This window comes from Oncorhynchus nerka, linkage group LG16, assembly GCF_034236695.1.
Source record: "Oncorhynchus nerka isolate Pitt River linkage group LG16, Oner_Uvic_2.0, whole genome shotgun sequence".
Classification (NCBI taxonomy): domain Eukaryota; kingdom Metazoa; phylum Chordata; class Actinopteri; order Salmoniformes; family Salmonidae; genus Oncorhynchus; species Oncorhynchus nerka.
In genome coordinates, this window is record NC_088411.1 from 33,611,036 (window position 1) to 33,637,528 (window position 26,493).

Sequence of the window (26,493 nt, forward strand, 5' to 3'; positions counted from 1 at the left end):
TTGAGTGTATGTAAACTTCTGACCCACTGGGAATGCGATGGAAGAAATAAAAGCTGAAATAAATCATTCTCTCTACTATTATTCTGACATTTCGTATTCTTAAAATAAAGTGGTGATCCTAACTGACCTAAGACAGGGAATTTGTACTAGGATTAAATGTCAGGAATTGTGAAAAACTGAGTTTAAATGTATTTGGGTAAGGTGTATGTAAACTTCTGACTTAAACCGTATGTAAGTAAAAAATGTAGGATATGAAAGTCAACATTTTGTTTCCTGGGGGTTACTATGTGACTCCATATGTGTTATCTCATAGTTTTGATGTCTTCACTATTATTCTACAATGTAGAAAATAATAAAAAGGAAAGAAAAACCCTGGAATGAGTAGGTGTGTCTGAACGTTTGACTGGTACTGTATGTACATGTGGGCCCGATAACTATATTCAGTGAGAATAAGCCCTAAGTAACCTGCATGGAAGTTTCTGGTTACATCATCTAGCTATCTTTAGATGAATGCATAAAGTCGCTCTGTGAAAGAGCGTCTGCTACATGACTAACATTTGTAATGTTGAATTGTCACTACATAATGCGTTACTATAGGCTAGCTACTTCATGGGCAAGTGGACAGACAACGTGGAAATTCTATCTTATCAGACCTTCAAATTTAAACTCCTATTCAGCACTCCTAGTCACAACTTAGGCCTAAAAACAAGAAGGGTTGTCATCGTCACCAGGCTTTATCATATGGTGCAATAAAACAGTCATCCCCACAACAAAATACAGTGCCTGACAGCACAATGAAATCAGAGGCTTACTAACTGAGTGACTCCCAATATTGACTGGCCCCTAATAATGACTGTCATATTAATCTGTCGGTTGAGTTTGCAGACAGGACACCGTTGACTGCCCCTTTATAATAATGACTGCCATGTTAACCTGTCAGTTGAGTTTGTCCCAGGCTTTGTGACCGCTGCAATGCGAGAGCTGTCATTGGCTAAAATGACATTTGCCTTCTTACTGGCCTGTCACCAATGGGTACCCTCTTGACGCCTAGGCACACAGCCACGTCACAGATGCAAACCCATTAATCACACAAACAGCGAGTAAAATAAACCTTCAACTTCTCAGGATGGCTTTTCTCTCCCTGTCGAAGAGGGGCAACCCTGATGGAGAATCTATCTTCAGTCTCCATCATGAAACATCCATCCTAGCACCCTCCAGCTCCGTGCCCCAAGCAGAGGCGTCAACACAGGAGTCAGTGCATCTTAAATTGGAATCTGGACTGACAGGTCAAATTGGATTGTTGGAACTTTAAACGAAAAAAACTGGAAACATTTCCCCCCTCCCAATGGTGACATTCAATTAAATTGTTGTTGACTCCTAGGTGTGCTTTAATGGAATACTTTAAATGTACAAAACAAAAACATAACTGTTTTTGTATATATGGTTTGTAAAATGAGAGGAATTTGATTAGCTTCACTGAGAACATAAGAGTAAGTCTCATATTGTGGCATGCCACTTATCGATGAAAGAACAGTGAATAGGCCTAGGTATAGAAGCTTTACATAGGATTTGAGACTGATTCAAATACAACTAGGGTGTCAACTCAAGCCTCCCTCTAGTCTAATATCTTCATTGCATATTTCTGGCCATAAACCCAGTACCAGGCCAACTTCTTCACACAAATAAATTTGACTTTCAGCAGCTCCCAAAACCAAAGCTTGACTAAATATTCAAATGCACTGGAATAAGTGGTTAGGGCTGCCCGGACGGTGGGCAGCGATAATAGACTCAGTGATACTTTATATCCATGTCTCCACAGGATGCCCGTTAAACTAACTCCCCACTGTGGAGCAGCTCAAGGTCACCTTCGCCGGGAGCCAGGCAAGATAAATCAGAAAATTTCATCATTTTAAATAGGCCAGTTCAAAGAGGATGCTTGCAGGAGGTGGATGGGTGGTGGAGAAAGAACAAAGAAAGTGTGTAAATGACAGTGCTCTGAGAAAGGAGAACGCGAGTATGGTGTAGTAGTGAATCAGAATAACAAACTAACATGGCTTAACTAGGTTGTGTTACTAGACAATTAACAAGTCTCATTCAAGACATCACGTTTTTCTAATTTCCCCATCACCACATTGCCTATATTTAGTAGTCTAAACATTTATCTAGGGAAAATAGTTGTATTTAATTTGACCAGTTTCTCCACAGCAGGAAGATAATCCTGCAGCAACAAGAAATGTGAGTTATTGTGTGGATTATTATTAAATATACATTTTTGAAGGAGTTGATACATATTTTAGGGCAACTCAAGTCTGACATTTTTTATTGTTAATTACAAACTTTGGAAGCCTTTTAAACCTTTTTTAAATTAAGATCCTACATCTGTACTGTTTTTTTTATTTACAGTTTCTGTGTGAGCTCTAGGCTACAACTGTGATAAACAGAACACCACAAAGAATGGAGGGAAGGGAATCCTCAATTGTTTTTAGCCACTTTTAATTATTCACAAGATTTAAAAGAAAATACACCCAAAACCACACATTCCTTTCATTTACAGTGTTAAATAACACTAATGTGTCAGAACAATATTTTTGGTGAGCAAACGTTTCATTTTGGCGTTATCCACAATGCAATGCTCTCTCTATGGGCTGGCTGGCTAGCAAGCAAACGTAGCTACACACAATAATACCAAAGACAATATCAGCATGTAAAGTAGCTAGTTAGCTGTAAAATCGGCACAAAAAAACTGCACTGTCAATTTCATGGGTCTAAAATCTCACTATATTCAACCTGCAGATCAATATTTGAGATTTGCAACAGCAGATATACTTTAGAGGAGATGGGAAACATTGCTCATGCTTTGTCTTTGACCCACGCGTTGCATTCTGGGCGACTCTAGGACAAATAGTGCTCTCCTTCAAGGAGTGAATGGGAGTCTATTGGGCACTAGCTCAAAAATTCAACATTAGCACGAATTTCGTCAACAAGAAGTACAACATTACAAATCTATCTTGCTATCTGTAATATCGCATAGCTTTTGAATCGTGACATTATGTACTTGAGGAAAATAGGCCCGTTTCTCGACATATACACACTTTGAGATGGGACTGTGTGACGATTAGTTTCGCAATCGCGTGACGCAGCATGACAACGTGAACGCAATTGGTCGACAGTCTGCTGGTTGGGCCGTTATGTTCCTTCATTCATGGGAATCCTATCTCTTTTCTATAATATATATGGCAACAGCACCATGCAATGTACCCAAGACTAAATAGGCAGACAAATAGCAAATATGTGCTAGACCCACCGTTAAATTACGCAAGGAATATCGCAAAAATATGATCAATGGCTCATTCGAGAGAAGACATCTTTCTGAGTTATGACATCGTCCAGTTTTAGAATCTGACATGTATGATTGACGTTTTCACAACCTAAAAGTCGTATTTCTATTAACTTCCAGTGTAGTGAGAGCGACTTTATCACATTGCTGCATCATACCGGCCAAATTTCTGCCTGCTTGAACGGCAATAACTTAGATACACTAAAAACATTAAATGACCCAGGGAATCCATAGAACATCACTCAGAGATGCACAAAAACAATAACATTCAAAATGGGTGAACATTTTCCTTTAACTTGCATCACGTTTGTGAAGAATGTATTAAAATGATTGTTCTACGGACAAAACACTGAAGACAGAAGTCAAATTCAGCAAAGATATCTGTAGGTTTTTGTGTGAATGGGTTTTCCCAAAGAATAAAACACAAGTACTTGAATCAAACTCTTCAATCTGCCTTGAACATGTCATGCATGTTCCAATTTCACATGACCCATTTCCAAGCTCTTCGATGAGGCTTCTACTTTTCCACACAATAAAACAACTGGGGCCGTGTGGGGAACTTGTCCTCAAGATCATGCCATTCACTAGCGAGGGTAACGGATATCCTACAACTATTCCAGGTAAGTGTACATATATTTAGAATTTATAATACTTGTATCATAAAGTCTAAGCAACACAAAACATATTTGTTGGAATATTCAAGAGCACTAACAGTACAAAGACGAGATGGCACAAAGCTAGACAATCTGAGAACAAATGAGTTGCATTTGATAATCCAGTGGAACTATTAAATGGTGCTTGGCATGTTGGTGCTTGACATCAGTAGTAAGCCCCAATCAATAGCTTTAAGAGATGACAACATTACATTAAGCCCTTGAGAGGTGTTGGCTGAAGTAGCATATTTTGGCCTCTCGTGACGGTGACTGCACATCATTTGTGAGGAATTAACACGTCACCATGCGAGTGGAGAGCGACATGATTTAGTAATGTTCTCTCCATCTACCTCCTGTGGAAGAGGATTTCAGTCTGAGGTGTACCTGGCACAAATCAAGGCGTTGAAAGACTGCCCCCATCATTGAAGCCACATAAGTTCAAGGCCGACCGCGATACTGCAGGCATTGTTAGCAGAAAACAGGATCCCCCATTATAGTGAATGAAAAAATGGCAATCTTTGTGGTCAATCTTCATGTAAATTTTTAAAATGTAGAAGACAATCATGGTACCAATAATTGGTTCTAATACATCAGATGCATGTCCTTGAAACGATTTTGCTTGTCAGCAATCAAGTATTCAAGATATGTAACTTTCAAAATGCAGAAATTATGCTGCGTTTTGCATCCAATCATACGGGGATGATTTCTATATTTTGAAAGTTGCATATCTTGAATAATTGATTGCTGACAATTTTGGGACTATGTCAACAATGGACTGATGCAACAAATACCAAAAGTTTTTGGGTTGAGTTTTCCTTTAAGGATAATTTAGTTGCTGTAAGTAGACTGCAGTACCCTGGTCAGCCCTCGACTTGGGACAGCACTGGGGTAGCCTTGAACGTCACGTCCTGGAGTAGCTCAAACTGTACGTTATGTCGCCATGAGACGCCATCTTATACGACTTCATTTGGCTTCAATGCACTATTGAGTCTTCACATAGGAATGAATGGTGTCACGTGATCAATGGTTTTGTCCATTCATATATACAGCCATTAGCTCAACCTGACACATTAAATAATTATTTCCTAGTAGCACAACAAATCTATACTGTACAAGAAAAGGGTGCACACTAATAAGGTCAGGGTGATTTGTGCACATCACCATTTGTCTCTTGATGCGCTTTGCATTGCGGCAGATAAAAAGTATGATTATCCAGATCACCACCATTGTTATGAGCCAACGTGAGCTGGGGTTCATCAAAATTAATGCTGGGACTATGAATACCAACTTGTATTGATGGATCTCAATCCAGTATCAACCAATCACACACACAGCCATACTCACTCCTGGCACAGGCCTTGTGAAATGTTTCATTTCCTCTAAACCAAATCAATGGTCATTTTCAGAAAAATGGTAAATGTCTCCTTAGTGAATAGTCTAATCAGCTGGGCCTAATAGAGCAGAGAATTACACAACTTAATGGGAATAGCACCATCTCTTAAAATAAAACGGACGTCCGTTTTCATAGGCTATTTGTTCATCAAGGGCACAAGTTCAACAGGACAAAATCCAAAATCCAAAATTCCACCCTCTGATAAATGTGCACAATAGAATGACCCGGAATCCAATGATGAAACAGTGCTTTCACATAGTAATTGGCACCCTACAGTGGGCAAGTATGTGAATCAATTGAACCCAAAGTCTGACTTGCCAGGGAGCAGGAAAAACAAGCAAGACAAGCCACAGTGTTCCTCCATCCATCCCTGAAAAGGAAACAGGACTTAAGTTTGATTGGGTAAAGTTTTGGTTCCAAAGTTGTATTGCTTCCATTCTTTTCTCTTCGTGTTGAACAAGCCGGCTTCATTGAAATTCCTCACATTGCACCACAGAGCACAGGGTCACAGGTTACATAAGAAAACACTTCAGCTTGTGCCCTAACCAAACGGCTGCACAAAACAATGAGTTTGGGGAAAAAAAGGTCCAGTTCAGTGCCGTGCAGAACCTTCTGACAGACATCCAAAGATAAATCGTTTATGGCTTCATTGAGTCAAGAGAGTAAAAACATTCAAAGTGAAGCTGAAGAACTGGGAACAGTGCAGGGTCATGATGTGCACAAATAAAAACATTGACAGTGCAGGAAATGTTTGCAGTTATATTAGTTAAAATTCCTTTTCAGATCAAGACCACTTTATTAGTCAACTGTACACAAGGTCCAACCGAAATGTTACTTCCACTTTGTCCCAACCCCTCCGAAAGACACTCATACATAAAATCAAATGTTATTGGTCACATACACATGGTTAGCAGATGTTAATGCGAGTGTAGCGAAATGTTGTGCTTCTAGTTCCACCAGTGCAGTAATATCTAACAATTCCACAACAACTAGCTAATACACACACATCTGAGTATATGTAAATATATGGATGAGCAATGACATATACAGGTTGGAGAGGTTAGAGCAGGGGGCTGTTAGACGCATATACAGGTTGGAGAGGTTGGAAAGGTTAGAGCAGGGGGCTGTTAGATACATATACAGGTTGGAAAAGTTAGAGCAGGGGGCTGTTAGATACATATACAGGTTGGAAAAGTTAGAGCAGGGGGCTGTTAGATACATATACAGGTTGGAAAAGTTAGAGCAGGGGGCTATTAGATACATATACAGGTTGGAAAGGTTAGAGAAGGGGCCTATTAGATATATATACAGGTTAGAGCAGGGGGCTGTTAGATACATATACAGGTTAGAAAGGTTAGAGCAGGGGGCTATTAGATACATATACAGGTTAGAAAGGTTAGAGCAGGGGGCTGTTAGATACATATACAGGTTAGAAAGGTTAGAGCAGGGGGCTATTAGATACATATACAGGTTGGAAAGGTTAGAGCAGGGGGCTGTTAGATACATATACAGGTTGGAGAGGTTAGAGCAGGGGGCTGTTAGATACATACACAGGTTGGAAAGGTTAGAGCAGGGGGCTATTAGATACATATACAAGTTGGAGAGGTTAGAGCAGGGGGCGGTTAGATACATATACAGGTTGGAGAGGTTAGAGAGGTTAGAGCAGGGGACTATTAGATACATATACAGGTTAGAAAGGTTAGAGCAGGCGGCGGTTAGATACATACACAGGTTAGAAAGGTTAGAGCAGGGGGCGGTTAGATACATACACAGGTTGGAAAGGTTAGAGCAGGGGGCTGTTAGATACATATACAGGTTGGAGAGGTTAGAGCAGGGGGCTATTAGATACATACACAGGTTGGAAAGGTTAGAGCAGGGGGCTGTCACACTGGGTGCTCGTGGAACAGTTATTGTGGGGGGTTAAGTGCCTTGCTCAAGGGCGAAACAGCATGTAGGATTTGATACCAGCAACCCTCCAGCTGCCAGCTCACTTCTTGACAGCTTTTTCCCATCAGACTGAGGATTGGAATGGGCAACCCTTCAGTGGCTGCCTTGCCTCTCACCACTAGGCTTCCTACCACCTCAAAATCCCCAAATACTCCAAGAAGAGTATGGTGAAGAAAGACTGACAATACCAAAAATGTGCTATATTTTTGGGAAATATATATACACACACACACCCTGAACAAAAATATAAATGCAACATGCAACAATTTTACTGAGCTATAATTTATATAAGGAAATCAGCCAATTGAAGTAAATGAACTAGGCCCTAATCTATGGATTTTATATGACTGGGCAGGAGTACAGCCAGACCCACCCACTGGGGAGGCAGATCCACCCACTGGGGAGCCAGACCCACCCACTGGGGAGGCAGACCCACCCACTGGGGAGCCAGACCCACCCACTGGGGAGCTACAGTAGGCCCAGATCAGAATACATTTTCCCCCACAAAAGGTCTTTATTACAGATAGAAATGCTCCTCCGTTTCATCAGCTGTCTGGATGGCTGGTCTCAGACGATCCCGCAGGTGAAGAAGCCAGATGTTGAGGTCCTGGGCTGGCGTGGTGACACGTGGTCTGCGATTGTGAGGCCGGTTGGACATACTGCTAAATTCTCTAAAACTACATTGGAAGTAGTTTATGGTAGAGAAATGAACATTCAGTTCTCTGGCAACAGCTCTGATGGACATTCCTGCAGTCAGTATGCCAATTGCACGCTCCTTCAAAACTTGAGACATCTGTGGCATTGTGTTGTTTGACAAAACTGGACATTTTAGAGTGGCCTTTTATTTTCCCCAGTACAAGGTGTGCCTGTGTAATGATCATGCTGTTTAATCTGCTTCTTGATTCCACACCTGTCAGGTGGATGGATTATCTTGAGAAATGCTCACTAACAGGGAGGTAAACACATTTTTGCACAACATTTGAGAGAAAAAAGCTTTTTGTGCATTTGGAACATTTCTGTGATCTTTTATTTCAGGTCATGAAACATGGGACCAACACTTTACATGTTGCATTTAGATTTTTGTTCTATATCTATATTTTTTAAAATGAAGGAACCTCTTTTTCTGAGAACGGTTTCAAGGTGTTATTTTTCACACTTGCATTGAGCACGAGCTGTTCCAGATATCTACACAGTACAAGTTCACTGTCTGACACTTCTTCCAATATGATTTTCATCCATCAAACAGTGAGACGATAACGGGAGGAAAAACTCACCCCAAGTGTCTAGTGCGATTTAACCTGCCAATTGATTTCAACATTACTCTATGGAAACCATTGAGTCTCATAAAAAGTCTCATTCTGGGTTTGATTTATGGCCGGGTCTCTGCCATATGGAGATTGACACGTTTCATTTTTCTTCCAGTGGCCAATATTCTGAATGCCGTCGTAGACAACGTACAGGCAGCATATGTTTTCATTTGGAGAGATGGATTACAGTGATCCCTCATACAGCCAGCACACAGCTTCTTGATGCACTGCATGACTGGCAATTCCTGAGTGGCAATGTCTGTATCCGTCCGCCGCAGACACTAGTTTACCAAAATAATCATTTAGATGACTTCTTTGATTGACAGAAGAGCAGGAATACTGTCCAGAAATGAAATTCATTCCTTAGCTGTCACAATAGGTCTGGCAGGAATGCAAACGAGGCTTGTGTAACATGGAGGCTGGTAGAGGCAAATACTGGTTTGCCATCTACCAAAAGGCACCTTTAAATATGACATAGGCCTCCTTAATTAACAGACTAGGCAGATTCATAAAGTCTTATTTTAGAAAGAGGTTTACACTACAGCAGGGGTGTTCAACTCTGACCCTATGAGGTCCGGAGCCTGCTGGTATTCTGTTCTACCTGATAATGAATTGCACCCACCTGGTGTCCCAGGTCTAAATCAGTCCCTAAAACAATTGAAAAGAACGAGAAAAAAAACAAGTGGAACTAGCTTTGGAGGTCCAAAGTTGAGTTTGAGGGCACTACAGTTTGGGAAGAGAGAGACCTAGTCCTATCAGGGCTGTTCAATTCAGGTCCTGGAGGACCAAAACATTTCTGGTTTTTGTTTGTTTCTGGTAGTTAATTGCACTCAGCTGGTGCCCCAGGTCTAAATGAGTCACCTAAGTGTTTTGTGTACATGCTGGAATTAGAATGCATAGGAGTGAACTTGCGAAAACAGATGGGCCGCAAGCGTCAACAGTGTCATAGCGCGTCAAATTAGAAAGCAAGTCTATGCGGAGCAATGCTGGTAAAATAAGCAGATTGCGTGGGTCATTTGTAGAAAAGGAATTAGAAGAATTTTTACGATCTTTCCAATGCTAAGTAGAGTAAAGATGTAGTTTAAAATGTATTGGGCTATAAGCTAAGGTTTATCAGTCAAATAGGCTACATATTTGAAAACAATCGCAGCCTACCTTTAGGCAGCAGCTACTCTTCCTGGTGTCCAAACACACCAATATACTTACATTACACTCAAAAGATAAAACAATACATCATACAACACTACATATCCACAACAATACCATACAACCATGTATGTTTATATGTTAGCGCCCGCATGTGTGTGTTTGTACCTGGTTGTGTGTCTCTTCACAGTCCATGCGGTTCCATAAGGTCTATTTTTATCTTCATTTGTTTTCAATCTGATTCTACTGTTTGCATCAGTTACTTGATATGGAATAGAGTTACATGTAGTCATGGCTCTATGTAGTACAGTGTGCCTCCCATAGTCTGTTCTGGACTTGGGGACTGTGAAGAGACCTCTAGTGGCATGTCTTGTGGGGTATGCATGGGTGTCCGAGCTGTGAAAACAAACACTTCCGGTGCATTCAGCTTGTCAACACTTCTTACTAAAACAAGTAGTGATGAAGTCAATCTCTCCTCCACTTTGAGCCATGAGAGATTGACATGCATATCATTGTTAGCTCTTCGTATACATTTAAGGGCCAGCCGTTCTGCCAAGTTCGGAGGAAATGTTTTATTTGCTAAGTCATTCTTTGTGGCACCTGACTACACGACTGAACAGTAGTCCAGGTGTTGATTTCGATCATAGGCATATAGCCTAACATGCTACGCAGCCTAACATGCTACACATGTTATTCAATCATTGCACTCACACTACTTGCGCACTTCTGCATAGCCAGACGCTAAAATAGAACTTGGTACTAATTGTGACACTTGACGTGCCGCAAGTCCCACCTCTACCATCTCCCCATTAGTTTTTAGGAGCATATATCCACGTGGGTGATTGAAAGATTAACTGAGGTCCACACTCCAGTCCAGTCGGTAGTGGTAATGCAACTTAAAGTTGGTTGCCAACTGCCATATAAAGTCCAAAGAAGAAGGAGAAGCCTGGAGGAGGAGAGATTACTAGAAACAAACTTTTACCCTTTTATCTGCGGACTAATTGTTGGAGTAGAGGACCTTGTGCATTTCAGGTAAAATAACAACTCAATATTTATATCCCGGGACAAAATTAGATAGCAACAGTAAGCTAGCTAGATAAATTGCCATTAATGTTTAATGCTTTTCGACCTGTTCCCAAATGAATATAGTTGGCTCAGAGTTTGTTTTGATATTTCAACCTGCGTGTCCTGATCACGTCTGGTGTGGGGGGACAAAATCAACATGCGTGTGCGGTCTGGTCATCATGTAAGTAGGCTACGGCTGGGATCGAAGAACTCTGATATCAAGATACCTGTTATGTAGACGAACGAGACTAGCTAAATTCTTTATATACAGCTTGGGTGCACTAGCTACAACCCTCCTCACATTCGTAAACTAACATAACTGTTTAGCGCAGGCCGGTATGGTGGCTCCCATAGGACATAAAGTGAGTCAAAAGGAACACAACAATAATTCCCAAGGGATACAAAGCAAACATAACAAATACAACTGTTTATTATGTATTCTCATGACAATTAAGTTGGTATACACTACGTAGTGTAATGTGAATTGACACTCTCGCATGCAAATGTTGACTGCGTCTCTGTGCAATTTTGGCTTTATTGGAGGGGGAGGATGAAAACTAGAAGCATTTCTTTCCCTCCAGGACCGACATTGAACAGCACTGCATCTAGCTAAAACCTTTGAGTAATGAACACAGAGCGACTTCCTTTGAATCTCTCAGCAAATCCTAATTGAGCGAAACCTCAGCCACTACTTTGTCTGATGATTGACTTTGGATGAAAACTTTAAGTACTGTTTCCAGACTTTGAGCTTTTTAATTAATCAGGCTTTGGGTGGGCAATTACAGGACAAAGTACTTTCTGTTCCCAAAGCCATGAGATTTATTATTATTTTGCATATCATGCGCGCATTTTAATATCCCTGGTTATAGCAGCAGTTAAATCCTCTGCCACATTGTCTACTATGACAGAGTTTCTATTTAGAATTTTAGAGGTCATAAAACTGTACCTTGAATTACCACAGATTACCACCACAGAACCCACCATGTCATACACTTAGTCACACATCGTATCTAAACGTTTGCATAATAATGAGGAGGTAGCTACATGTCCAACTAAGCGAACACTTGCTGCAATGTACAGTTAAATGTAAAACTTAACACAATTTACAGTAATCATTTAAATAGTTAATTTACCGTTTCCTTCTTAATTTGTAAATTGACATTTTTAGAACATTTGTTGCTTGTATTCAACAGCAGATGCCATACTCCATAGCCTACACTTTAAATTAGATGATTTGATCTGATAGTGTGTAAAGGACCATGTGTTGAGTACTGTAGAAGCTCTATCTAAAAAATGCAGTTGGGAACATGTAACGTAATTTCCACACAATCTAAAGGTTCCTCTCCCAGATGAAACCTCAGGTCCTCTGTTTGACAGATTTGGCAGCTTTTGTTACTTCACACAATGGCAGCAGCCTCAAGCTCCTCTGTTCTCCTCCACTAGAGAGGAAGGAGACAGTAATGGCCGTGTCGTGTCTCTGCATGAATAATCCCCTAGATCAAATGACACCAGGACACTCCTTACAATAGGCTTTTTATGGTCACTCCCAGTGGAAACGGCCCCTTGGGCTCTAATAAGACCAGAGACATGGGGCTCTAATAAGACCAGAGACATTGGGCTCTAATAACACCGGAGACGGTGTGAGATCTCATTGAGGATGTGCCACAGGGAAAAGATGTCATGCTGCACATTTTTATTTAACCTTTATTTAACTAGGCAAGTCAGTTAAGAAAAAATATTATGTGCAATGATGGCACATCTGAAGAGAAATGTGAAGGGTATACTGAAGCATGTACATATATGAGCCAGATGGCATACAAGCACTTTTTATTTATCTCTCATTTTATCAGGTACATTGACTGAAAACACACTCATTTACAGCAACAACCTGGGGAATAGTTACAGGGGAGAGGAATGAGTCAATTGTAAGATGGGGATGATTAGGTGGCCATGATAATACAGTATGAAGACCAGATTGAGAATTAAGCCTGGCCACCGGGGTTAGCACCCCTACTCTTACGATAAGTGTCATGGGATCTTTAGTGACCACAGAGTCAGGACACCCGTCCCATCCGAAAGACAGCACCCTACACAGAGCAATGTCCCCAATCACTGCCCTGGGGCATTGGGATATTTGTTTAGACCAAAGGAAAGGGTGCCTCTTACTGGCCCTCCAACACCACTTCAAGCAGCATTTGGTTTCCCATCCAGGGACTGACCGGGACCAACCCTGCTTAGCTTCATAAGCAAGCCAGCAGTGGGATGCAAGGTGGTATGCTGCTGGCAATAAGTTCAAGTGCTTCTGAGTGGTGCATCGGTATAAGTCACTGCATCTCAGTGCAAGAGGCGTCACTACAGTCCCTGGTTAGAATCCGGCCGTGATTGGGAGTCCCATAAGGCAGCGCACAATTGGCCCAGCATTGTCTGGGTTTGGCCGTCATTGTAAATAAGAATTTGTTCTTAAGTGACTTGCCTGCCTGGGGCGGCAGGTAGCCTAGTGGTCAGAGCGTTGTGCCAGTAACCGAAAGGTTGCTAGATCAAATCCCCAAGCTGACAAGGTAAAAGTATGTTGTTCAGGGGCAGAACAAGGCAGTTAACCCACTGTTCCTAGGCCGTCATTGTAATTAAGAATGTGTTCTTAACCGACTTGGTCAATTTTTTAATAAAGGTTAAATGAAATATATAATAATAATTATACAGATTCCAACAATCTTGCCAAGACCTTCTATGTAGTGGTTCGTGATTTAGGCCTAATACTGCAGTGTCAATAGCCCAATCTAGTTAGATAGTAGGGCTGAGCACATTTAGTTGACTGGTCGATTGTTTGGTTGGCTGTTGGTCAACTGAAATGCATTTAGTCGAACCGTAGCAAGCTAAATAATAATAAATACAAAAATATTAATGGTGTACAAGACTCCCGCCTGTCTGAGTGGACTGATCCATTGTGGATGCCGTTGGGATGGCACAGTCCATCACTCTAAGACTTGTGCTACTGAAATTGTATATGGTTACATTATGTAAGAACAATGCTGCAACACAAATACAAATGATATTATAACAAACGTGCTTTCTCCCACTTTGGACAGCGGTCGGTGACCGTGGTTCTGAAACACAGTGTGCTATTGAATTGGTGCCTTTTCCTAGCTATGCGCATAATACCGACGTTAACCAGCATATTGGTGTTGAGAACAATGTGGTGGAGCCTGCAGCAGAGTTAGGAGACGAGACAATAGCACTTGCCTTAATTGTCTAAGAAAAGTGAGAGAAGAAACCAACTTAATTGGGTCAATAATCAATAGCCTAACTTAATTGTGCCTGGCTTTATAAATCATCCATATATATATATATATATATATATATATATACACATACACACACATACATACACACGCATACATACACACACACACACACACACTACAGAAATAAGACAGATCCTCCTTTTGTTGCCTGTTTGAGTGTTAGTTTAACAGCCTACTGATTCCGTGAGCACCAAGCCTCACACAACAATTTCACGAAATCTAATCTTCAAATCTTTGCTATGCTGTAGGCTGTAGACTTCTTTGTGTTATACCAGTCTCTCTGGCATTATTTGTTTATTTATATAGTGTCGTTTACACTGTTCCAAACTGTCAGAAAAATTATATTAAAAAATTTTTTGTACCTTTATTTAACCAGGCAAGTCAGATTTTCAATGACAGCCTAGGAACAGTGGGTTACCTGCCTGTTCAGATTTGTACCTTGTCAGCTCGGGGGTTTGAACTCGCACTAGGCTACGCTGCCGCTATTATTTATAATAATAACCCTCCCTTTTCCTTGATTTCTTTATTGTTGTTATTATTATGATGATCATCACTATAAGAATAAGTAATGTCATTAGTAGGCTTAGTATAGAAACCTTGTGTAACCACCATCGAGCTGTAGGACTAAGAGCACATCCTGTTTAGTCTTAATACCCTAATTTAGGCCTATATTGAGATATTGAGATATATTTCTACATTGATTTCATTCATTCATTCATGCTGTCACACAGCATACAAGACATTCATGATGTGAAATGCAATCAAGCATTTTAGATTTAAAATAAAAAAGCAACCATTGAATAATTAGCGTTAACGATAAACAGGCCTAAACTGTTCATTCACGAATGAATGCAACTGTTTTTAGTCTTTGCTGTAATAAAGGCTTTACAACAAAAAAAAGAACAAAAAAAGTATTTAGTGTTGTTTACATTGTTCCAAACGATCAGAATAATTCTATTGTAATAGAACAGCACCTGTTTGGCACACATTATATGCATGCAGTGCTTGCGCCACACCTTCTTTTTCTTGATCTCCAGTATTTTCCACAACTAGTCACATTTATTCCACACATCTGACTTTCCCTTTACCTTCTGTGTAACCAGTAAACATTCCCCCGTTTCCAGTTTGTCATGTCCTCTGCATCCATTTTGCTGTCACTTGTGTTACGGTGTTTTATTGATGTGATTGTGATATTCTATAGGTCAGGCCCTATTGGTCATGTGCATGCGATGCATACATGTGTCACGTAAAAAGAACGAGGGTTGAGGGAATAGGGAATGTTTTTATTAAACAAATGAGGGATTTCGGTAAAATAACTTTTCAGTCAGTAATGTCTGAGAGAGACAACAGGTGCTCAGAAAAAAAGCAACGTCCATTTTTCAGGACCCTGTCTTTCAAAGATAATTAGTAAAAATCCAAATAACTTCACAGATCTTCATTGTAAAGGGTTTAAACAATATTTCCCATGCTTGTTCAATGAACCATAAACAATTAATAAACATGCACCTGTGGACCGGTCGTTAAGACACTAACAGCTTACAGATGGTAGGCTATTAAGGTCACAGTTATGAAAACTTAGGACACTAAAAGAGGTCTTTCTACTGACAATGAAAAAAACAAAAAGAAAGATGCCCAGGGTCCCTGCTCATCTGCCTGAACATGCTTTAGGCATGCTGCAAGGACGCATGAGGACTGCAGATGTGGCCAGGGCAATAAATTGCAATGTCCATGCTGTGAGACACCCAAGACAGCGCTACAGGGAGACAGGACGGACAGCTGATCATCCTCGCAGTGGCAGACCACGTGTAACAACACCTGCACAGGATCGGTACATTCGAACATCACACCTGCAGGACAGGTACAGGATGGCAACAACAACTGCCCGAATTACACCAGGAATGTATAATCACTCCATCAGTGCTCAAACTGTCTGCAATAGGCTGAGAGGGGCTGGACAGAGGTTGTAGGCCTGTTGTAAGGCAGGTCCTCACCAGACATCACCGACAATAACGTTGCCTATGGGCACAAACCCACCGTCGCGGGACCAGACAGGACTGGCAAAAAGTGTTCTTCACTGACGTGTCGCGGTTTTGTCTCACCGGGGGTGATGGTCGGATTCGCATTTATCATCGAAGGAATGAGCGTTACACCGAGGCCTGTACTCTGGAGCGGGATCGATTTGGAGGTGGAGGGTCCGTCATGATCTGGGGCGGTGTGTCACAGCATCATCAGACTGAGCTTGTTGTCATTGCAGGCAATCTCAATGCTGTGCGTTACAGGGAAGACATCCTCCTCCCTCATGTGGTACCCTTCCTGCAGGCTCATCCTGACATGACCCTCCAGCATGACAATGCCACCAGCCATACTGCTCATTCTGTGCAAGATTTCCTGCAATACAGGAATGTCAGTGTTCTGCCATAGCCAGCAAAAAGCCAGGATCTCAATCCCATTGAGCCTGGGAACTTGCAAGTGTCTGGGAACTTGCAGGTGCCTTGGTGGAAGAGTGGGGTAACATCTCACAGCAATAACTGGCAGATCTGATGCAGTTCATGAGGAGGAGATGCACTGCAGTAGTTAATGCAGCTGCTGGCTACACCAGATACTGACTGTTACTTTTTTTGACCCCCCCTTTTTTTCAGGGACACATTATTCCATTTCTGTTAGTCACATGTCTGTGGAACTTGTTCAGTTTATGTCTCAGTTGTTGAATCTTGTTATGTTCATACAAATATTTACACATGTTAAGTTTGCTGAAAATAAACGCAGTTGACATTGAGAGGACGTTTCTTTATTTGCAGAGTTTAAATATAAAAAGACAACAGGTGCTAGTCACACAGTCCCTTGCTGTCTCTCTCAGCCATTTCTGACTGATAAGTGATGTCTAAGCCAGGCCCGGCACAATTAAATCAGTAGCGGTTTGAAATCCCTCTAGTCGTTTGTCTTAATTATTTCATCAGTTTGCTTAAAAAATACATTTAAAAAATCAGACAAGCTCAGTGTATATATGTAGTTGATTAACACATAGGATGTGTCTATACATGGAAAAATACAAGTTGTAAAATTTTGACCAACTGTTTGGCCGTAATCACAGACGACTTGGTCGACCAAGATCATTTTTTTGTCAGGGACCTATTACATAGAGAGAGGTATGGTACAGAGTACAGAAATAGAAAACATAAATAATGCAAGCCAAGAATAGGAAAGTAATAATAGCGAGACAAACTTGTCTAACTTGGAAAGGAAAATTGGTCATGTAGCCTTAATCTAACCAACCTTTAAAACCAAGATGCAAACTACTTGTATGTTGAATAGAAATAAATTAGTCCAGATAAACATGTGAGTCATGTTTCACACAGAGACACGTAACATGTGTGTCATGTTTCACACAGAGACACGTAACATGTGAGCCATGTTTCACACAGAGACACGTAACATGTGAGCCATGTTTCACACAGAGACACGTAACATGTGTGTCATGTTTCACACAGAGACACGTAACATGTGAGTCATGTTTCACACAGAGACACGTAACATGTGAGTCATGTTTCACACAGAGACACGTAACATGTGAGTCATGTTTCACACAGAGACACGTAACATGTGTGTCATGTTTCACACAGAGACACGTAACGTGAGCCATGTTTCACACAGAGACACGTAACATGTGAGTCATGTTTCACACAGAGACACGTAACATGTGAGCCATGTTTCACACAGAGACACGTAACATGTGAGTCATGTTTCACACAGAGACACGTAACATGTGAGTCATGTTTCACACAGAGACACGTAACATGTGAGTCATGTTTCACACAGAGACACGTAACATGTGAGTCATGTTTCACACAGAGACACGTAACATGTGAGTCATGTTTCACACAGAGACACGTAACATGTGAGTCACGTTTCACACAGAGACACGTAACATGTTTGCAACCCCAGTGTACTTTCCCACTACATTCTCTAAAGTAGAACCGCCTCTTGACAGACCTTACAGCAGGCCCGCCATCAGACCATACAGGACTGCCTGCACACTTCACAGACCACTTCACTTGGGTACACCCACATACTCCATGCAACCATACAGCACAAACTATACTACACAAAGTAAGAGGAGGACTGATTCACTAAACCCAATTACCAAAGGTCATGAGGTAAGGATTGTAGAACCACTCATCTTTAATTTATTTATTGTCAATACTGACGCTCATTGTTATCATGGGGCTGAAGAGAATATTCACAACCTTTCAACAGAATGACCAAATCTCAGACAGAACCAGAACTGTAGGAGAACAAGTTATTGGGATAACTATTGGAAAATGTCTCTACGGCGTAACATGATAGCTGCTTGGTGCTCTGGCATGAAGTCCCTTCATGATGTTGGTCCCATGCCAATAAACCAGGGGAGGTTTCATAAGGGGCTGTGGATTCCAAAATAAAAGCATAGTCTCAAACAAAACACATTATATTTTATTATTTGTTAAACAAAAGCTCTTTCTCTGAACAATTGTATTATAACAATCTTTATTTAAGCATACAATATAGCTCAGTATTTGTTTTTACACACACACACACACACACATACTGAAAGTATTCAGACCCCTTGACTTTTTCCACATTTTGTTACCTGTTACAGCCTTATTCTAAAATGGATTAAACAAATAGTTTTCCTCATCTTTCTACACACAATACCCCAGAATGACAACGCAAAAACAGGTTTTTAGAAATGTTTCCAAATGTATTTAAAATAAAATATCAGAAATTCCTTATTTACATAAGTATTCAGACCCTTTGCTATGATACTCCTGTTTCCATTGATCATCCTTGAGATGTTTCTACAACTGGATTGGAGGGCAATGGGGGTAAATTCAATTGATTGGACATTATTTGGAAAGACACACACCTGTTTATATAAGGTCCCACAGTTGACAGTACATGTCAGAGCAAAAACCAAGCCATGAGGTCAAAGGAATTGTCTGTAGAGCTCCGAGACAGGATTGTTTTGAGGCATAGATCTGGAGAAGGGTACCAAAACATGTCTGCAACATTGAAGGTCCCCAAGAACAAAATGGCCTCCATCATTCTTAAATTGAAGAAGTTTGAAACCACCAAGACTCTTCCTAGAGCTGTCTGCCTGGCCAAACTGAGCAATAAGGGGAGAAGGGCCTTGGTCAGGGAGGTGAACAAGAACCTGATAGTCACTCTAACAGAGCTCCAGAGTTTGTCTTTGGAGATAGGAGAACCTTCCAGAAGGAACACCAGCTCTGCAGCACTCCACCAATCGAGCCTTTATGGTAGAGTGGCCAGACGGAAGCCACTCCTCAGAAAAAAGGCACATAACAGCCCGCTATGAGTTTGCCAAAAGGTACCTAAAGGACTCCCAGACTATGAGAAACAAGATTCTCTGGGGATGTTATTCAGTGGCAGGGACTGGTAAACTAGACAGGATCGAGGAAAATATGAACGGAGCAAAATACAGAGAGATCCTTGGTGAAGTCCTGGGAACTCTGGAACAGGTTCTCACACAGGGGCAAAGGTTCACCTTCCAACAAGACAACGACCCTAAGCACACAGCCAAGGCAGCGCAGGCATGGCTTCGGGACAAGTCTCTGAATGTCCTTGAGTCCCTGCCAAAGATGCTTCAGCAAAGTTCTGATTAAATGGTCTGACCACTTACGTAAATGTGAAATTTCAGTTTGTTTTTAATACGTTTGCAAAAATGCTTTGTCATGATTGGGTATTTTTTTGTGTAGATTGATGTGGATTCTTTAAAAAAAAACAATTTCAGAGTAAGACTAAGATAATAAAATGTAGAAAAAGTAAACGGGTCTGAATACTTTCCGAATGCACTTGTCATACATACGGAGTATAAAAAACATTAAGAACACCTTCCTATAATATTATTCTATATACAGTACTAGTCAAAAGTTTGGACACACCTACTCATTCCAGGGTTTCTTCTTTATTTTTACATTGTAGAATAAAAGACATAAAAACAATGAAATAACACATATGGAACATGTAGTAACCAAAAAAAGTGTTAAACAAATCAATATATACGTAGCCACCCTTTGCCTTGATGACAGCTTTGCACACTATTGGCACTCTCAACAAGCTTCACCTGGAATGCTTTTCCAACAGTCTTGAATGAGTTCCCACATATGCTGAGCACTTGTTGGATTATTTTCCTTCACTCTGCAGTCCAACTCATCCCAAACCAACTTTTAACATCCCACGGAGCACCATTAAATCCATTACTAAAAAAATGGAAAGAATATGGCACCACAACAAACCTGCCAAGAGAGGGCCGCCCACCAAAAAGCATGGACCAGGCAAGGAGGGCATTAATCAGAGAGGCAACAAAGAGACCAAAGATAACCCTGAAGGAGCTGCAAAGCTCCACAGCGGGGATGGGAGTATCTGTCCATAGGACCACTTCAAGCCGTACTCCACAGAGCTGGGCTTCACAGAAGTGTGGCCAGAAAAAAAGCCATCGCTTAAAGAAAAAAATAAGCAAACACATTTGGTGTTCACCAAAAGGCATGTGGGAGACTCCCCAAACATATGGAAGAAGGTACTCTGGTGAGATGAGACTTAAAATGTAGCTTTTTGGTCATCAAGGAAAACGCTATGTCTGGTGCAAACCCAACACCTCATCACCCTGCGACCCCCATCCTCACAGTGAAGCATGGTGGTGACAAAATCATGCTGTGGGGATGTTTTTCCCATCGGCAGGGACTGGGAAACTGGTCAGAATTTAAGGAAATGTATGGCGCCAAATACAGGGAAATTCTTAAGGGAAAACTATTTCAGTCTTCCAGAGATTTGAGACTGGGACGGAGGTTCATCTTCAGCAAGGCAATAACCCTAAGCATACTGCTAAAGCAACATTCAAGTGGTTTAAGGGAAAACATTTAAATGTCTTGGAATGGCCCAGTCAAAGCCCAGACCTCAATCCAATTGAGAATATGTTGTATGACTTAAAGATTGCAGTACACCAGTGGAACCCATCCAACTTGAAGGAGCTGGAGCATGGGCAAAACTCATGGGCATGGGCCAAAATCCCAGTGGCTAGATGTGCCAAGCTTATAGAGACATACCCCAAGAGACTTACAGCTGTAATTGCTGCAAAAGGTGGCTGTAAAAAGTATTGACTTTGCGGGGGTGAATAGTTAAACACACTCAAGTTCTGTTTTTTTTTGTCTTACTTCCTGTTTATTTCACAAAATAATATTTTGCATCTTCAAAGTGGTAGGCATGTTGTGTAAATCAAATGATACAAACCCCGAAAAAAAAACATTTTAATTCCAGGTTGTAAGGCAACAAAATAGTAAAAATGCCAAGGGGGATGAATACTTTCACAAGCTACTGTATTGTAGCTGGAAACGGAATATCTACATAGGTGTACAGAGGCCCATTATCATCAACCATCACACCAGTCTCAACGTCAACAGTGTAAAGGTGACTACGGGATGCTGGCCTTCTAGGCAGAGTTGCAAAGAAAAAGCCATATCTCAGACTGGCCAATAAAAAGAAAAGATTAAGATGGGCAAAAGAAAACAGACACTGGACAGAGGAACTCTGCCTAGAAGGCCAGCATCCCGGAGTCGCCTCTTCACTGTTGCCGTTGAGACGTGTTTTGTGGGTACTATTTAATGAAGCTGCCAGTTGAAGACTTGAGACGCCTGTTTCTCAAACTAGTCCATCTAATGTACTTGTCCTCTTGCCCAGTTGTGCACTGGGGCCTCCCACTCCTCTTTCTATTCTGGTTAGAGCCAGTTTGCGCTGTTCTGTGAAGGGAGTAGTACACAGCGTTGTATGAGATATTCAGTTTCTTGGCAATTTCTCACATAGAATAGCCTTCATTTCATAATCAAGTTCTTTGTTTCTGGCCATGTTGAGCCTGTAATCGAACCCACAAACGCTGATTCTCCAGAAACTCAACTAGTCTAAAGAAGGCCAGTTTTATTGATTCTTTAATCAGTACAACAGTTTTCAGCTGTGCTAATATAATTGCAAAAGGGTTTTCTAATGATCAATTAGCCTTTTAAAATGATAAACTTGGATTAGCTAACACAACGTGACATTAGAACACAGGAGTGACGGTTGCTGATAATGGGCCTCTTTACCCCTATGTAGATATTCCATTAGAAATGAATCCGTTTCCAACTACAATAGTCATTTACAACATTAACAATGTCCACACTGTATTTCTGATCAATTTTATGTTATTTTAATGGACAAAAAAAGTGTATTTCTTTCAAAAACAAGGAAATGTCTAAGTGACCCCAAACTTTTGAACGGTAGTGTATATATTTGACAGTATCTAAAGACCGGCTCTAAGCACTGACTGTCTTTAATTACAGCCCAACCTACATGATGTATCGTAAAGCAAAGAAGCTTACTGGTAACACATTTGACAGGTGTTAATATTTCTCAGCTCCAGATAGCCGTATATAAAGTGTTGTATATCGCCAGAGCTCAGATCAACACGTTGGTGTAAGTAATCATGTCACTTTCCCATTTAATAAATCATCTCTCACAGAAGTCTCTGGGGCATATTCATATTACCGCAACAGCAAATATTTTTTCCAAGGGAAACTTCCAAATGGCCAAATAGGTCCTACTATACCTGTAGCCTACACAAGGAGCACAATAAACAATTCTGTAATGTTATAGGCCAAGGAGAATGGGGCTCCAACAAAGAGGCCTAGGCCAATCTTTGGGAGAAAAGCCTTGCCATCTAGCCTATAACACAGTGCTTCTGCTTTCTCAAAGTGCCAACCTTGGAACATCTCTCTAATCCCAGCCTGGTTTTAATCTTAGCCTGGTCCGTGGAGGGGGAGGATGGAGGCTTGCAGGAATGATCTATAACTCCTACACAAGTGTACGTTGTCATCCGTTCTCAGCCGGGCCTCAAGAAACCATCATCTTTCCCACCTACTCCCGTCAACGGCCTGAAAAAGCAATCCAGTCCCCCTGCCTTCCAATCTCTCACACAACCACCTCATCCCAACATACACACCATCATCTCATCAGACATCCCACTCATTGCTCACTGACATCCATGCAGGTAATTACTCCATTGCAGGCAAATGACAATGAGCTGCAGACATCTTAGATTGCCTTGTTTAAGTATGTATGACTGATCGGACTGTCTGACCAATGGACCTTGACAATGGAATTCATAGTTTTCTCGTCAGGGCTGGGGGCTTTAATGCTGGTGCTTTCCAAAGACGTGCTAGTTTGATATGGCCTGTCTTACAACATAACAGTTCAACGCATGAATGGTCATTTAACCAAAGCACGCCGACCATTATCTTCTAATATACTATGTTAAATATGCATTTAATTCATAAACTGCTTATATTTACTGAACCAAAGCTTTTGTTCAGACTCATGTTCTACTATTCAGAGAAGGCATTGGCATTTCAATGTGCTCCATAACACAGGGCTTTGGTAGATATACACACATTTGAGATCCCTTTTTCCCTGTGAGCTAGTGTGATAACGGCATTGTGAGACCTACACATGCACAGTTTAATTTACTGCGTTATTCCTATTGATTTTGGTATCATTGTTAGAGCCCTCCACCTGCAGAGAAGGAATAGCCACCAGTAAATATGGCCTTACTAGTATGAAGGATAATATGAAGTTACCTCCATAAAGTCCTATAGGAACAATTTGTGTCAGGCTGGGAATGATGTAATGTGAACACGTTTAAACCCATGCCATAGTCCTCACATTACATACAGGTTACATGCCATAGTCCTCACATTACATACAGGTTACATGCCATAGTCCTCACATTACATACAGGTTACATGCCATAGTCCTCACATTACATACAGGTTACATGCCATAGTCCTCACATTACATACAGGTTACATGCCATAGTCCTCACATTACATACAGGTTACATGCCATAGTCCTCACATTACATACAGGTTACATGCCATCGTCCTCACATTACATACAGGTTACATGCCATAGTCATCACATTACATACAGGTTACATGTCATAGTCCTCACATTACATACAGGTTACATGTCATAGTCCTCACATTACATACAGGTTACATGTCATAGTCCTCACATTACGTACAGGTTACATGCCATAGTCCTCACATTACGTACAGGTTACATGCCATAGTCCTCACATTACGTACAGGTTACATGCCATAGTCCTCACATTACGTACAGGTTACATGCCATAGTCCTCACATTACGTACAGGTTACATGTCATAGTCCTCACATTACGTACAGGTTACATGTCATAGTCCTCACATTACGTACAGGTTACATGCCATAGTCCTCACATTACATGTCATAGTCCTCACATTACATACAGGTTACATGCCATAGTCCTCACATTACATACAGGTTACATGCCATAGTCCTCACATTACATACAGGTTACATGTCATAGTCCTCACATTACATACAGGTTACATGCCATAGTCCTCACATTACATACAGGTTACATGCCATCGTCCTCACATTACATACAGGTTACATGCCATAGTCCTCACATTACATACAGGTTACATGCCATCGTCCTCACATTACATACAGGTTACATGCCATAGTCCTCACATTACATACAGGTTACATGTCATAGTCCTCACATTACATACAGGTTACATGCCATAGTCCTCACATTACATACAGGTTACATGCCATAGTCCTCACATTACATACAGGTTACATGCCATAGTCCTCACATTACATACAGGTTACATGCCATAGTCCTCACATTACGTACAGGTTACATGCCATAGTCCTCACATTACGTACAGGTTACATGCCATAGTCCTCACATTACATACAGGTTACATGTCATAGTCCTCACATTACATACAGGTTACATGCCATAGTCCTCACATTACATACAGGTTACATGTCATAGTCATCACATTACATACAGGTTACATGTCATAGCCCTCACATTACATACAGGTTACATGCCATAGTCCTCACATTACATACAGGTTACATGCCATAGTCCTCACATTACATACAGGTTACATGCCATAGTCCTCACATTACATACAGGTTACATGCCATAGTCCTCACATTACATACAGGTTACATGCCATAGTCCTCACATTACATACAGGTTACATGCCATAGTCCTCACATTACATACAGGTTACATGCCATGTAGTAGTTCTTTCATACGGTTTCCCATTATTTGGCATTAAAAAAAGAAAACTGAGTTCTATAAAAATCTCCCTACCGCGAATGCTTAGGACAGTCTTATTCGGAAGTCGTTGAGACCGATGGTGACAATGTCCTTGTGAGGGATGTAGACATAACCACCCTTCAGGTACACCTTCCTGGTTCTCACCAGATCCAATGCATCTTGGAAAGGCGACCTTGAAAAAAAAAACAGGGAAGGGGGTGAGGTTATACATTCAACCTGCTCATTCCGATATTTTGCCTCCCCAAAAAATCTTTGTTCTTTTTACACTGGGATGCACTTGAATGTCCTCTAATATAATCTTGTCATGTTTGTAGAAAATAATTTTTAAAAAAATGTATAACTCACTTTGTAGAAGTCTTGGTCTTCAAGCGTGATCGTGCTGATAGCAAAGCTTGAGTTAATGAGTTTATCCATCAGGTTCTTCTTCTCCTCAACACTCATCTAGACATTAGAAAAAAGGTGGTAGGCATTCAGTGACAGAAAGACACATATTGACACTTGACTGTATCGCTAACAATGTAATGTTGTTGCATTCGCAGAAGTGAGATGAAGACTGTACAGTACACTTGCCCATCAATCGTGTCCTCTTAGGCCTAAACAAATGAAAGACATTGTAGATCATCGACAGACTGGGGACACACTGTCTGACGGGTAGGTGTCCCCGGTCTGTCGATGACCTATCTGACTGGTATGTGCCTAAATCAATAAAGTAAGGTGTAAACACATGGTAAGGTGAGTGATTGTGAAGAGCTGGGTCATACTCATTAGTCCCTCCCGGGTTCAGTCAGTTTTGACCATTGTGGGATATCTTACACTGAAGACCCGGAATGCATCAGAGCCTTTATAAATCACAGAACATCAGGTGTTAACACTAATCAGAGGTAAACACAGTTAACCTTAAGGGTAGACAGTTAGAACCCTGCCGCCCAGCTCCAAGTCATAACCGTTAACAAAGAACGGCTGCCAGCTATGTAGAACCTGCGGCCATAACAAACGCTTCACCACCTGCCACTCAAATAATTGTATCCAGGGACTGTTTGGGAAAATGTTTTACCGATCTCCTTCTGGGCATGCAGGTGATCAACACCTTCTCCTGGCCTTTCACAGTGCAAAAATCTATTTTAGTTGACAACTAA

General features: G+C 41.1%; 1 pseudogene; it reads right to left on the minus strand.

Annotated features, from left to right (window-relative positions):
* Positions 1–26,224, minus strand: part of LOC115119469 (DNA primase large subunit-like) — a 206,303-nt pseudogene extending 180,079 nt beyond the window's left edge.
* Positions 26,225–26,493: the final 269 nt, after the last annotated feature.